General features: G+C 35.3%; 1 non-coding gene across 1 annotated transcript; it reads left to right on the top strand.

Moving 5' to 3' along the window:
- The first annotated feature begins 279 nt into the window (after positions 1 to 279).
- LOC129404674 (small nucleolar RNA SNORA15) lies at positions 280 to 415 on the top strand. The gene has a single exon (XR_008630043.1). It is a non-coding gene; the product is annotated as a small nucleolar RNA SNORA15 (small nucleolar RNA).
- The last annotated feature ends 13,541 nt before the right edge of the window (positions 416 to 13,956 follow it).

The raw sequence follows: 13,956 nt of genomic DNA, 5'->3' as shown, positions 1-13,956 counted from the left end.
AACTAAAAAATAATATGTATTCTTTTTGTTTGCATATACAGATAATGACTTATAATGATGCATATACAAAACATAACATAATACAATGCTATTTCAATTAAAATATTTTAAAAATAAGCAAAATTGGAGTCACAGCATTCAACTCTATGGCCTGTGCTCTTTCATAAGAACAAAATAATAAAATAATAAATAATAAAACCAATAAAAGAGCTAGAGATATTAAAGAATGGTAAAGGGGTTTACAATGGGCAATAACAGATTAAAAAATAATGAATTAAAGCATGGCTGAATACTGTATCCTTTTTGCCAATATTTTTCACAGCCAGACACCATTTAAAAGTAGTTTTCCCTTGAAATGGCTCTCAATGGTATGCTGCTTTTCTATGGCATATCATTATTAAAAGTGGCTACCAATTAAAAAAAATTAAACAAATGACAAAGTAAAAATAATAATAATAATAATATAAAAGGGAAAATAATTCTAGACAAATGTTCAATAAAAGATTTATAAGTGATTACTCTGAATAACTATGTAATTTAATAGAGATGAAATGAGAAAACATGTTTGATAGTACTGGTAATCAAATACACGTAAAAAATAGAAATAAATTATATGCTTTTCAGGGGGAGCAACACCCAGAAGTGCTTCTGACTCTGTGCTCAGGAGTCACTTTCTGGTTATACTTTTGTGGCTTCAGGTATCAAGTCTGGGTCATTAGTGAGTGACTTACCAGCTGTACTATCACTACTATCTGAGGAATAAATTATAGATGACAATTGTTTGCCTGGGGAGCAGGAAATTAGTGAATGATGCCCAAAGCTTGTAAAGTTGGGCCTGAGCGATAGTACAGCAGGTAGGGCATTTGCCTTGCATGCAGTTGACCTGGGTTCGAAGGCCGGCATCCCATGTGGTCCCCCGAGCACCACCAGGAGTGATTCCTGAGTGCAGAGCCAGGAGTAACCCTGGAGTAATCACTGGGTATGACCCAAAAATCCAAAAATAAAGAAAAGAAAAGAAAAGAAAAGAAAAGAAAAGAAAAGAAAAGAAAAGAAAAGAAAAGAAAAGAAAAGAAAAGAAAAGAAAAGAAAAGAAAAAGAAACCAAATCTTTGTAAAGTTACGAATAAGTAGAGTCTGGAGATGTGAGAGAGCACCTGCCTTGCATGTGTGGAGTTGAGTTCAACCACCAGCACAGCCTCACATTGCCAAGTGTGATCCTGAATTCTCCCAGTGGGATCCCTATGACACTATCATCAATTATACAAGCACTGCAACCAGGTATTACAAACTCCATAGCACTGCAACAATATCCACACAAAAGAAAGCAAGGAGAAAAGAAAATATGGAGAAATATTTACTCATATGCATTGAAGAACAGAGTACAAATTAAATGTTGAATTAATAAAACATTGCCAAGAATGATCAAGCATATAAACTGATAACATTTCCTGTAGAAAGTTGTCCTATGAATGTATATAGACAAATACATAATGATATATGTGCATTATGTTATTGTTCACAAAATGAAAAATAGAAGAAAGCCTGTTCAAAATTTCCCAAATAGGGAGTGAAAATAAATTTTTGAACAACCATGTACTAAAGTGAAATCCTGTGCAGGCATGAAAATGGATGATGTAAACCAACTCACATTGATATGAAATATTTACTCCCATAAATATTAACTCACTATCCTGTTGAATTACAAAAGATTATATACAGAACATTTGGTACTATGTGGCATTTTAAATATAAAATCTATAGTAAAAAATTAAAATGATATATTAGGGCATTCACATTTAGATTAATAGTAAATGAAGCTAATATGTGTTGAGATTACAAAAAATTGATTTTCATTTTCTACTTTTTTATACAAGACAACTATTTTTGTAAAGTAGAAATTTTCTAAATATAGCAACATGAAGGCATTGGAGAGTCTCTTCTCACTCTTCAAAAAATTTAAAAACACTTCAGTACTGTAGAAATTCCACCAATGCAAATAACAAATTAAGAAGCATTTATCTGTGATAAATACAAAATTCTGTGCAAGAACGGAGGGAGTCCAACTGTCTGTACTTAGTCTGCTTCCCAAATAAACACAATGCATGATGTGTACATGCACCCACATGAACAGGCATAAAGACACACAACACCAATACCTCCAACAACTGTTTTTTTAAGTATAAGGGTAGGATGATAACTAGTCAAGAAACCATCAGGTCTTTTGCTTCCAGTGGGGGAGCTGACTTAATTTGACTTAATTTGAATCAGAAGTCATTAATTTAACATGGTAGTATTGCAATAAATGCTGCAAACCTGCTAATAAATAAATGAGAAAAGTTTTGTACTCTACAAACTTGAATTTTTAATCCCATATGAAGGAACCCCTAGAGATTAAAATAACACAGACCATGTCAGGCAAAAATTACAATTCTATATTATTGAATGATAGAATATAAAGTAATAATGTCACACAATTTTAATCCAGGTCCAGGTTGTTATATTTTACTGGAATTAAATAACTAATTATCTGTTCTAGATTATGACAGTTATGATACATAGTGTATCCTAAAAATAACAAAAACAAGTTAAATGTTTTTTACGACAGGGTTTTATAATCAAAAATATCTTACAAAAACATAAATATAAATCTTACAAAATATAGTGTTATAAAGAAATACTCTACACAACTGTTTGCAAAACAAAAATAAATTACATACATTAGCGAAGATGCAAAAAACTCAAGGAGGAGAAAAAATACTGAAACTTTGAAAAAAATACAAAATCTGAACAAACTTATAATAGGAGAGAATAATTTCCAGTTATCCTACGAGACTAGTATTAGCATAATACCAAAATCAGAAAGATATCACAAGAAAACTACAGACCAATATATATATAAGGATAGCTAGAAATTCTCTATAAAAGAGCAAATCAAATACAGAAACCTATATTTGACAATTGATTGTACACCTCTGTGAATTTATTCCCAAGATTCTAAGGTTTTAAATCCCAAAAGCAACTACTGTGATATGTCAGACCAACACTAAAATACAAAATTCATATGGTTTATTAAAAAAATACAGAAAATGCATCTGACAAACTTTACAACCCATCCTTATAAAAAATAAACTCTGAAAAATCTTAAAAACAGAAAGACATTTTCTCAGATTGATAAAGAACTCCGTGAGATCGACCCCGGAGGCAACTGAACCACTTTGGACACGAGCGGCGCCCCAAAAATGCCTTCAAACTGTGTGCTCGGAGCTACTGGCCCTGGCACTGCCAGCGGGGTATGGTCTTTTCTCTCTCAACTCTTTCTTTTTGAACTCAGCGGGCAACAGCCGGTTTTTAGACTATGCAGGAAGCCCGGGAAAGCCGATGGGGTGGGACTTCCGGATCCACCCTGGGCCCATGATATTTAAGCACAGAGCCATGTGGGTACGCTCCTTTGTGCCGCCACACAAGATCGACCCCGGAGGCAATTGAACCACTTTGGACACGAGTGGCACCCCCCAAATGCCTCCAAACTGTGTGCTCGGAGCTACTGGCCCAGGCGCCGCCATCGAGTGATGCAATTACCAAAAGAATTTTCCCTGGACGTCATATAGAAATCCAAAACCGTGCGGCTGCAAAAGCAGCCGCGCGACCTAATATCTCTTGATTGTCAGCAACGTGTAAATGTTCCTTTTTAGCAGGGCTTACCGTGGGGGGAAACTCCAAACAATAGTACTGAGTTTTTTGTTGAAGGGTAAAAGATTGTAGCGATAGAATTTTAGGCAAATTTTTCCCTGGACTTTATATAGAAACCCAAAACCGCGCGGCCGCGGCAGCCTAATGTCATCTAATCATCAGCAATATGAAATGGTTCCTTTGTAACGGGTTGGACTTTGGGGGGACCATAATAGGGTTAAAGTTTGTAATGACGTGTAATTTCTGGCTGTACTTTCCCTGGACTTTATACAGAAATTCAAAGCCGCGAGGCCGCTGACATGGCCGCGCGACCTAATGTCATTTAATCATCACCAATATGAAATGGTTCCTTTTTAACTGGTCAGACTTTGGTGGGAAATCCTAACAAGAATAGTAAGTCTTTTGCTGAAATATTGAAGGCAATCAAAGTGGTAGCCATCTCTATAGACTGAACTAAGCCATATCCCCACACCAGCTGAGAAGAAATATCCTTCTTTCTTGGGAAGAAACGCGGCGTGGCGTTAACCATAGTATGATGTCCATTAAGCTGACACGGACCTGGTGGCGTGGGAATGGGATACAAGGGAATAAATTATTATGTACTTGGAACAGCGGGACGCTGGTGGAATCTCGAGCCGGGGCTAATACCAGCGTATTACTTTTGGTTCCAGAAACTGCTTGCAGACATTCTACCAGACTATCAACTAAGTCAGAGCCCCACGCCGGCTGATGACGGGAAATAACCATCTTTTCCGTTTTTTTTTTCCCTTTGTCAGGCAGCGTGGTGATTACTAAACAGGCGTGAACTCGGTGGCGCGGGACGAGGGGGTGGGGGGAAATAGAAAAGTTATGTAACAAACAGCGGGACTTAATATCTCTACATTCTCAGCAATGGAGAGCTATCAAATGCTTCCTTGACAGTAGGACTGTCTTTTCTTTTTTGGGGGGAAACCCTAGCAACAATAGTGAGTTATGTGTTGAAACATGGAATGTAACCAAGATAAAGCATAAACGAAGTGAAATTTATCACTTTCAAGGGCGGGGACTGGGGAGGCGGGAGGGGGCGGGAGGTATAATGGGGTGGTTGGTGATGGAATATGGGCACTGGTGAAGGGAAGGGTGTTTGAGTACTGTATAAGTGACATAATCCTGAGAACTATGTAACCCTCCACATGGTGATTCAATAAAATTTATTTAAATAAATAAATAAATAAAATGAGAAATAAGACAATGAGATCTATTCTCACAAGAATAAGCAAATCTGTAACAGGACATAAATTAGGCTTCCTAAGCTTGAAGCATAGAGCAGTTTAGTAGGAAATGAGAAATGTCTGCACATGAGTATGAGGATTTATCGAAAAAGAAGCTAAACTGTTCTAAAACTAAGCTTAGGTTGGGGAGAATAAAGGGAATATTGGGGCTAAGGCACTTACATTGCATACCGCAGCCGGCACCATTTCAATCTGGTGCACTTCATATGCTCCCTGGTCACCTCAGGAGTGACCCAACATTGAGGCAAGAATAAGCCCCGTGCATTAGATCTGACTCTCAAAAAACACACAAAAAAAAAACCAATAAAATTAAGTGTGATGATGATTGCACAATTGTGAATAAACTTTAAAATGACTGATTTGTACATTCTAAAAGATGAAATGTATATAATATGAATTATAAATTGCAACTCACATATATTATATAGTATATAATAATGTATAGTACATATATTATCTATAACATACCGTGCGTACATTATATACAATGTAACACAATTATACATAATGTATATGTTGTGTGTAATATATGGTAATATGTATATGTTATATATGTGCTAATATATACATTACTACATATTATGTATACATACATGATATACATGATATATAAAGTATGTGTGTAGTATGTAATAATGAACATATATACTAATAATGCCAATACTAAATGCATAAAATAATACATGAATAGATTTACTCAGTATAAAAATGTAAACTAAGATCAAAGATTCAAAAAGATAAATATTGCAATATTTTAATAACAGCTATAAATCCAGCTATATCAATATCTTTTTTTTGTTTTGGTTGCCACACCCACTGTACTTGGGACTATGTGATCAGAGATCACTTCTGGCAGTGCTCAGGGGGCCCATTTGAAATGCTGGGGATCAACCCAGGTCAGCCATGTGTAAGGCTAGTGCCTTGCACATTGCACTGTCTCTCCAGTTCCCAGTATCTTTTTCAAAATGAGTATAGTATAGGGTGTAGTGCATTTGCCCTGCTCACAGCCAACATTGCTTCAGTCCCTGGTACTGCATATAGTTCCCCAAGCACTGCCAGGAGTGATACCAAAGAGCAGAGCCTGGACTAAGCCCAAAACTCAGCCAGGTGTGAAGCCAAAACAAACAAGCAAAGCAAAAAGGATATATATACACCAATGAAAAGACAGACAATTCTGATAGATATTTAAACATTTGATCAATATGATCACACATATAGCTACTCTACCCAAGAAATAGACTTCACATTTTTCTCAAGGACAAAGAGAAATTCCCCAGAGAAGACCAAAGTTTATTCTGGCCATAACATAAGTTTCATTACATGTTCAAGAACTTAAATATCGAACGGACCCTCTGGCTACTGAACAAGCTGCTTAAGCCATGATCCCAGAGACACAGAAATAAAGATCAGAACCCAGTGGCTTTGGGCAGAAATGCCTCCAGACTTAATTATTAAAATTTCAGAATTCCCAAAAAAAATCAAAAAAAAAGAAATAAAATAAAATAAAATTTCAGAATTCCAAAATTGCGCAGCCGCTGCCACGGCCATGTGACATCATATGCTATTCATAATCAGCAATAGAAAACAAATTATCTAATGTTGTCTTTTCAGCAGATCTGAGCGTCAGGGTGAAATCCCAAATAATAATGGTGGTTCTGGTGTTGAAATAGTAAATGTAATCAAAGTAGAGAGAGAGTAATGTGGAAATCATCCACCACACAGGTAGGGGGAGGGTGTGGGATCGGGGGGGATACCAGGGTTTTTGGTGGTGGAAAATGTGCACTGGTGAAGGGACGGGTGTTTCATCATTGTATGACTGAGACTCAAACCCGAAAGCTTTGTAACTGCTCTCATGGTGATTCAATAAATAAATTTATAATTTTTTAAAAAAGAACATAAATATCAAATATATTCCCTAGCATAATAAAATTAATTAGAAATTTAAAGTTTTTAAATATTTGGAAATTGAAAATTTATAAATAACCCAGAGATCAAATTAGAAACCCCAGTAAAAACAAGAAAACATCTTGAGTTATAGCAAAAGGAAACCACAACATATGAAGAAAATGCACATTTAGCTGTGTCATATCACTTCACATCATCCACTAGAAAAAATAAAATCTGACAATCCAAGGGATTGGCAAGTATGTAGAGAAATAACAACATTCATATACTGATGACAGGAGTGACAGGACTATAAAAATATGGTTAAAAGCAATATGATCATGTTCAGTTAAATAAACATGGTCATATTCAGTTATGTCATGTACATGGTCATGTACAGCACTCTTCTAAAATCCTTTAGAAGGATGAGAAGACATTCCAAATAAACATGAACATTTTTGAAAATATTAGTTCCAGCTCTTTATCATATATAAGCACACACAAGAGAAAATAAAAAAAGAAAGTTATAAAAAAATTGCAAGTCATTGTGCCTTACTTAATCTAGGAAGCACTGTTATTCCAAAACTGTGTTTTATCCGCTTAAAATTAAAATATGAAAAAATTAAGGGCCAGAGCAATAATACAGAAAGTATTTCCTTCCACAAGGCCAACCCAGGTTATATCCCCAGCATCCTATAGGATCTCTCAAGCACCACCACGAGTAATTCCTCAGCACAGAGCCAGGAGCAACCCCTAAGCATTGCTGGGTGTGCCCCCTTCCCCAAACAGGGAACAAATAAAATATATAAAATTAGCGAACATTATCACCCAACCTTATCTGCCATTAGGCATTCTCTCTGCATGCTAATTGTGTTTGTAATGAGGAAGAAATTGGTGTATATTTTAATCCCCTTCTGGCTCTAAGACATTAGCAAAACTATCTGAACATATGATAAGACTAAAAAAAAGCTTATTAAAACAAATAGTCTCTTCAAATTTTTCAAAATGAATTTTATTTTTCTCAGTGTTTCCTGAGTAATTCAATTAGGTTTGACCCTTTAAGTGAAAATTAATAGGTTATAATTAGTCATAAGTGTTAAGTCTTGGAAAAGTCTTTTTGTAATACTCAGAAAGTAAGAAAATTAATAACTTTAATGAGGAAACAAATATCCTTTTGAGGAGAGATGGATTTTAGTTCCTTACTTTTAACAAAACTGCATAATGTAATTAAACATATGGCTAAAAATTTGCTCATAATTATTTTAGTAGATCACAATTTTAATTTTGGCATGAACAGTCAGTGAAATATATTATGCAGCAGCAAAAGACTTCTGCTCTAATCTCATTTATATGGGTAAATAAGAATAAAGTTGACACGATTTATTTTTACTCTGCAATATGAAATATAAGTTTATATAAACAAAGTGATAAAATCCATCACATCTGTAAATATACATATAATTCAATAAAATTTTACCTTTACCAAATGTTAGCATATTTTTATTGTCTTGAACACATGTAATAATAACTTATATTATCTATATATAGACTAAATTTTAGAGCCTAATATCACAGGCAATTAATTTTTGTTTCAATGGGCTAGAGCAATGTAGGGTGTTTGCCTTGCCGGAGCTGACCCGGGTTCAAATCTTCTGCTCCTCTTGGAGAGCCTGGCAAGCTACCTAGAGTATTCTGTCCACACGTAAGAGCCTGGCAAGCTACCCGTGGCATATTCAATATGCCAAAAACAGTAACAACAAGCATCACGTTACTGGTGCCCGCTCAACCACATCGATGAGCAATGGGATGACAGTGATACAGTGATACAGTGTACATGTATGTGTTTGTTGAAAACTATTATATAAATAAAATACTCATAATTTATTATTTTTTTGTTAAAAGAATGATACAGGAGTTGAAGAGACAGTACAGTGGGTAGGATACACAGTGTTACCTGGTTTAAATCCCTAGTACTCTAAACTGTTCTTCAGGCTCAGTCCCCAGGACCAGATAGTTTAGGAGTGATCCCTGATCACAGAGGCAGGAGGAAATCCTGAGCACTACTGGGTGAAAACACTCCCCCAAAAAATATTAAAAGAAGGATACAATTAAAAGCTTTTTCTATCTAACTAAATTGATAGAAGAAAACATGTGTAGAAAAGAAGTAAATAGATAATAACATGTTGAGATAAATGCATAAATATAAAGTAAAATCATTTATAAATATTAAATATTAAAACTATCACACTGTAATACTGTCATCCCATTCATCGATTTGCTTGAGCAGGTACCAATAACGTTTGCAAGGCAAATGCCCTACTTGCTGTTCTATCACTCCAGACCCCAACAACTTGGGGCCAAGTTTACCAAGAAATATTAAAACAATTCATAAAATTAAAAACAAATTAACATGGCCAATATTTAATTCTAATGTATTTCTCACACTATCAAACCACTAACCAAGTTACCTTAATGGCTGATAAAACATTTTAAGACATAAAATGAGATTAATAAGCAAAGAATTATTTTCAAAATATAAGATTAAAAATATTAATTTATTGCATAAAATTACAGTGTAAGATTTTCAAGTCTTATGCATTGGGGTATGGGGGTGGATGTTGGGACTACATCCAGCAGTGCTCAGGGACTAAGAAAGAAAATAAAGGGTAAGATTATTAATATTTAAATTCCAGTAATAGATATAAGGACTGATATATGAACTTTATTTTAAAATGTCAGTGTTGGGGCTGGAGTGATAGCACAGCGGGTAGGGCGTTTGCCTTGCACGCGGCCGACCCGGGTTCTAATCCCAGCATCCCATATGGTCCCCTGAGCACCGCCAGGGGTGATTCCTGAGTGCATGAGCCAGGAATGACCCCTGTGCATCGCCGGGTGTGACCCAAAAAGCAAAAAAAAAAAAAAATAAAAAAAAAAAAATAAAATGTCAGTGTTTGCAAAATATCATAACTTGTAACTTGTGATTAAATGTACTCATGTCAAAATTTTAAATATTGACCTACGATGTGTAAGAGATTTACTTTTACTTTTTAATTTAGTTTTTCAATGTTCTTTAGGTTTTCAAAATTCTAAACTGAAATAGAAAATGCTACAAAAATATAAAACAAAAACCTTCCTAGCCAGAGATGGGGAAACTATGATCTTTAATTAAGCAAGGAGAAATATGCCTGAAAAAATGTTATATTAAAAAGAGAAAATTTAAATATGCACTGTGTGTTTTCAATGATTTTAGAGATAAATCTGTATAGTAAATGTATGCTGCATGCATGATAAAAATTAAACAACAGACATAAAATGGAGTCTCAATACTAAGTTCCATAGCACTAAATGAATAATTAACTTGACTAGTTTTAGCCTCTCTCAGAAATGGAATCTTAAATCAATTAGAAACCTATTGATCAGTATCAGTTCAGGAATCTGTCTGATAGAACCATAATTTAAAATAGCTAATTTGGTTGTTGCCTCATATAACTTCTCATTCAACTTCATTTTGTCTATATGTACAGCGTCTCAGAGCCTCTATCTCTCTGCTAATTTGATGCTTCTCAAGTCAAATCAAATTTTGCTCAAATCTCAAAGTATTTACCATGACTCATTTTTTAACACATAGGTAGCAAAATGTGGCAATAATATATATGTTACATAGTAAAAAGTGTAAATATGTACTGTTGAACCATGTCTGAAAATGATTGATACATACCAATCTCAAGTAGAGAGTAGTGAGATATACTTCAACTGCTTCTGCAGTGTTTTGTTTTTTTCAAAACATACCTCTACAAATGCACACAGGGAAAATGTTGATATTTTAAAACTTGCTTGAGAGCATGATAGTATTCAAATGTGAGTTTGTCTTTATGGTTGAAAAATCAATAATGAAATACATAAAGATAAATCAAATATTTTCAAATGTAATATAAACAAATATTTGGGAAAATTTTTATTTAGAAAAAAAGGAAATGAAGGAAAGATATATAAGAGAAGATCAAAGTCTTTTATAGTATCTGACAAATTTTAACAGATTAGGTATATTTCCAAAGTCTTTTTTTTTAAATATCTACTATATATAAAGTATGGTACAAAGCACTGGAAATAGAACAAGCATGTGTTGAGGATATAGAGAAGATTATTTGGAAGAAACCTGAGACTAAACCAAGATTTAGTCAAGAGGCTTGCCAGATGTCTTGACAAGCAACCATACATATTAAGCCAAATGTCTTAATATGTAACCAAAACAAAACTGGCTCTCTAAGAGGAACAGGATTATGCCTTGAAAAGAACAAGATTCCCATTATTATTACTTTGTAAGGCAATATTTTAGGGACATTCTGAATTTCATGTGAGAGATACCGTTTCAAACAACAGATGCCGAGCAGATGTTTATTCCTTTTCTTTTTTAATTCAGAAGTTGAGCAAGAGTGGTTTTTATGCTATTGTTTAACCGCATATTCCTGCTGCCTCCACAGCAGCCTCAGTACAAGTCTATTTCCTTTGTGTCTCTGAAATTGTCCAACACCAGATGTCAGCCTAAAGATTTCCATCACTCAAGATCTGCCATATTACCAAACCCTGGGAGTGATGCATCAGAAACAGCAATTTCTTATCCTGTTTCATTAAATTGAATGTGAAGTAAAGGGGAATTTGACCTCGTTGAAAGAATGAGTCCTTTGACCTGTGAGAAGTTTGTTATGAAATGGAAATGCAATCACTGGAAGATGTAAAAAATGAAGCTAACTTGGACAGCTTGTAAATCATTAAACAGTATACATGCAATTTAATCGTAAACAGGGTCTTTTCAGAGAAAATAATTCAATGTTGATTACAAGGCACTAGAAAGTAAAGATGCTTCTGTGTGTCACTGAGCAATAAGTACATAAGCATTGCAATAAACATCCTTCATTATGACTCTGTCCCCTCTAGGGTCTGGTCAAGTTGGATATTCTTTAACTAACACTTGAGCAATTAAGATGGCTCATTTCCTAGAGAGAGGGTTTTGTTTTAGCTAAACACTACACTGCACTAAAGCTTAGATACAAATCGTATTGAAGGGTTTCAGATTCCTCTTGTCTTAATTCACAGACTAAATTAAAACTATTTATCATAATTAGACATGAAACTTTCAAATTAACATGAGAAGAATAAAGATGTTTTCTTGGATTGTTTGCATGAATTTAGAAATTCATCTTGTGAAATTTTGCAAGTCATTTAGAATATGTGTTCAGACCTGAAGTAAAAACTCAGAGTCCTTTAACAAGAAAAGGGACATGGATTTTGCCTCAGGTAAACATTTTAATGAAATTCTCCTGTTTATTCTCTATAACATTTAAGTAGTAAAAGCTGAGACAAAACCCCCAATATGATAGAGACATTGAAAACCAATAATGGACCCTAGGCATTTTTTGTAGCTGTGCAGGATTTCCAATGGCATTCAGGATTTCATAATTAATTATGCCATGATTTAAAAATTATGTTAGGGGGTTGGAGCGATAGTACAGCGAATAGGGTATCTTCCTTTAATTCAGCAAACCCAGGATTGGTCCCCAGCATCCCAATAATCCCCCAAGCACTGCCAGAAGTAATTCCTGAGTGTAGAATCAGGAGTAAACCCTGAACATCACCAGGTGTGATCCATAAAGCCAAATTTAAAATTCTGTTAAAACAGAAACACATAAGCAGAAAAGAGTTAAGAAATTTCAGATTAATGCTCTGTGTTCTCATCCAGTGTTCCTCTATGACATTAAAGAAATATTCTGCAGCTGATGTCAAATGCTGGCTTCTGCTACACGCAGGAGCATATTCACTGAAACCTTCTGCACTCCTTTTCTCATCAAGAAAATGGAAAAAATATAATACTTTCCTCACTAGTCTATAGAGCAAGTGAACTTTATTTAAAATGTGTCAAAAACACCATGTTTACTATAAGCTTGTATGTGTTCATAATTATATTCTTTAATATTATTGGTTTGTCATTGCAACTTAAACAAAGTTTTATATAACAATGGTGTTAGTTGTGGATACTCACATCATTATTAGTTTTAAGATTTCATAGTTCTCTAAGTTTGGGGTTCTCGCTCCAGCCAGTGCCTGATATATATGACATATATGTGGCTCATATGTATGCATATGTGTGCATGTATGCATGCATATGTAGTATGTGCATATATGTATATATACAAACTGGAGCGATAGCACAGCAGGTAGGGCGTTTCTCTTGCCCAAGGCCGTCCCAGGTTCGATTCCTCTGTCCCTCTTGGAAAGCCCGGCAAGCTACTGAGAGTGTGCCGCCTGCATGGCAGAGCCTGGCAAGCTACCCATGATGTATTCCACATGCCAAAAACAGTAACAACAAGTCTCACAATGGAGATGTTACTGGTGCCCACTCAAGCAAATCGATGAACAACAGGGTGACAGTGCTACAGTACTACAGTATGTACACATATATACATATATATGTATATATATGAACCACAGCACAACTGAAAGCATGAGATTCAAACTACAACAACAAAATTTTATAATTTGCCTATTGAGAAGGCAGGCAGGGGTTGGAAGGAAAACTGGAGTCATGGGTAGAAAGTTGATACTAGTGATGGGACTGATGTTGAAACATAGTATGCCTGAAACCTAACTACAAATAACTTTGTAAATCATGGCCCATCAATAAAAATTGTAAACAAACAAATAAAAAAAATAAGTTTGGGGTTCCAGAAAAATGGAGAAATTTAACCTGAGAAGTAAACTCCCTTGCCAAAGTTCTAGAAATCAAAACATCACACACACACACACACACACACACACACACACACACACACACACACACACACACCTCATCAGTACACAGACTGCTTTTTTTTTTCTTTTGGGGTCACACCCGGCGATGCCCAGGAGCCACTCCTGGCTCTGCACTCAGGAATTACCCCTGGCCGTGGCCGTGCTTACGGGACCATATGGGACGCTGGGAATCGAACCTGGGTTGGCCACGTGCAAGGCAAATGCCCCACCTGCTGTCCTATCACTCCAGCCCACAGACTGCTTTTTCTTAAAGAACATGCATTATAATATCTGAAAGTGGGTGAATGTAGCACAGAACTATTGAA

The sequence above is a fragment of the Sorex araneus genome, chromosome 4, assembly GCF_027595985.1.
Source record: "Sorex araneus isolate mSorAra2 chromosome 4, mSorAra2.pri, whole genome shotgun sequence".
NCBI lineage: Eukaryota > Metazoa > Chordata > Mammalia > Eulipotyphla > Soricidae > Sorex > Sorex araneus.
The sequence above is the reverse complement of the archived record's forward strand: the minus strand, read 5'-3'. Positions and strand labels throughout refer to the sequence as shown.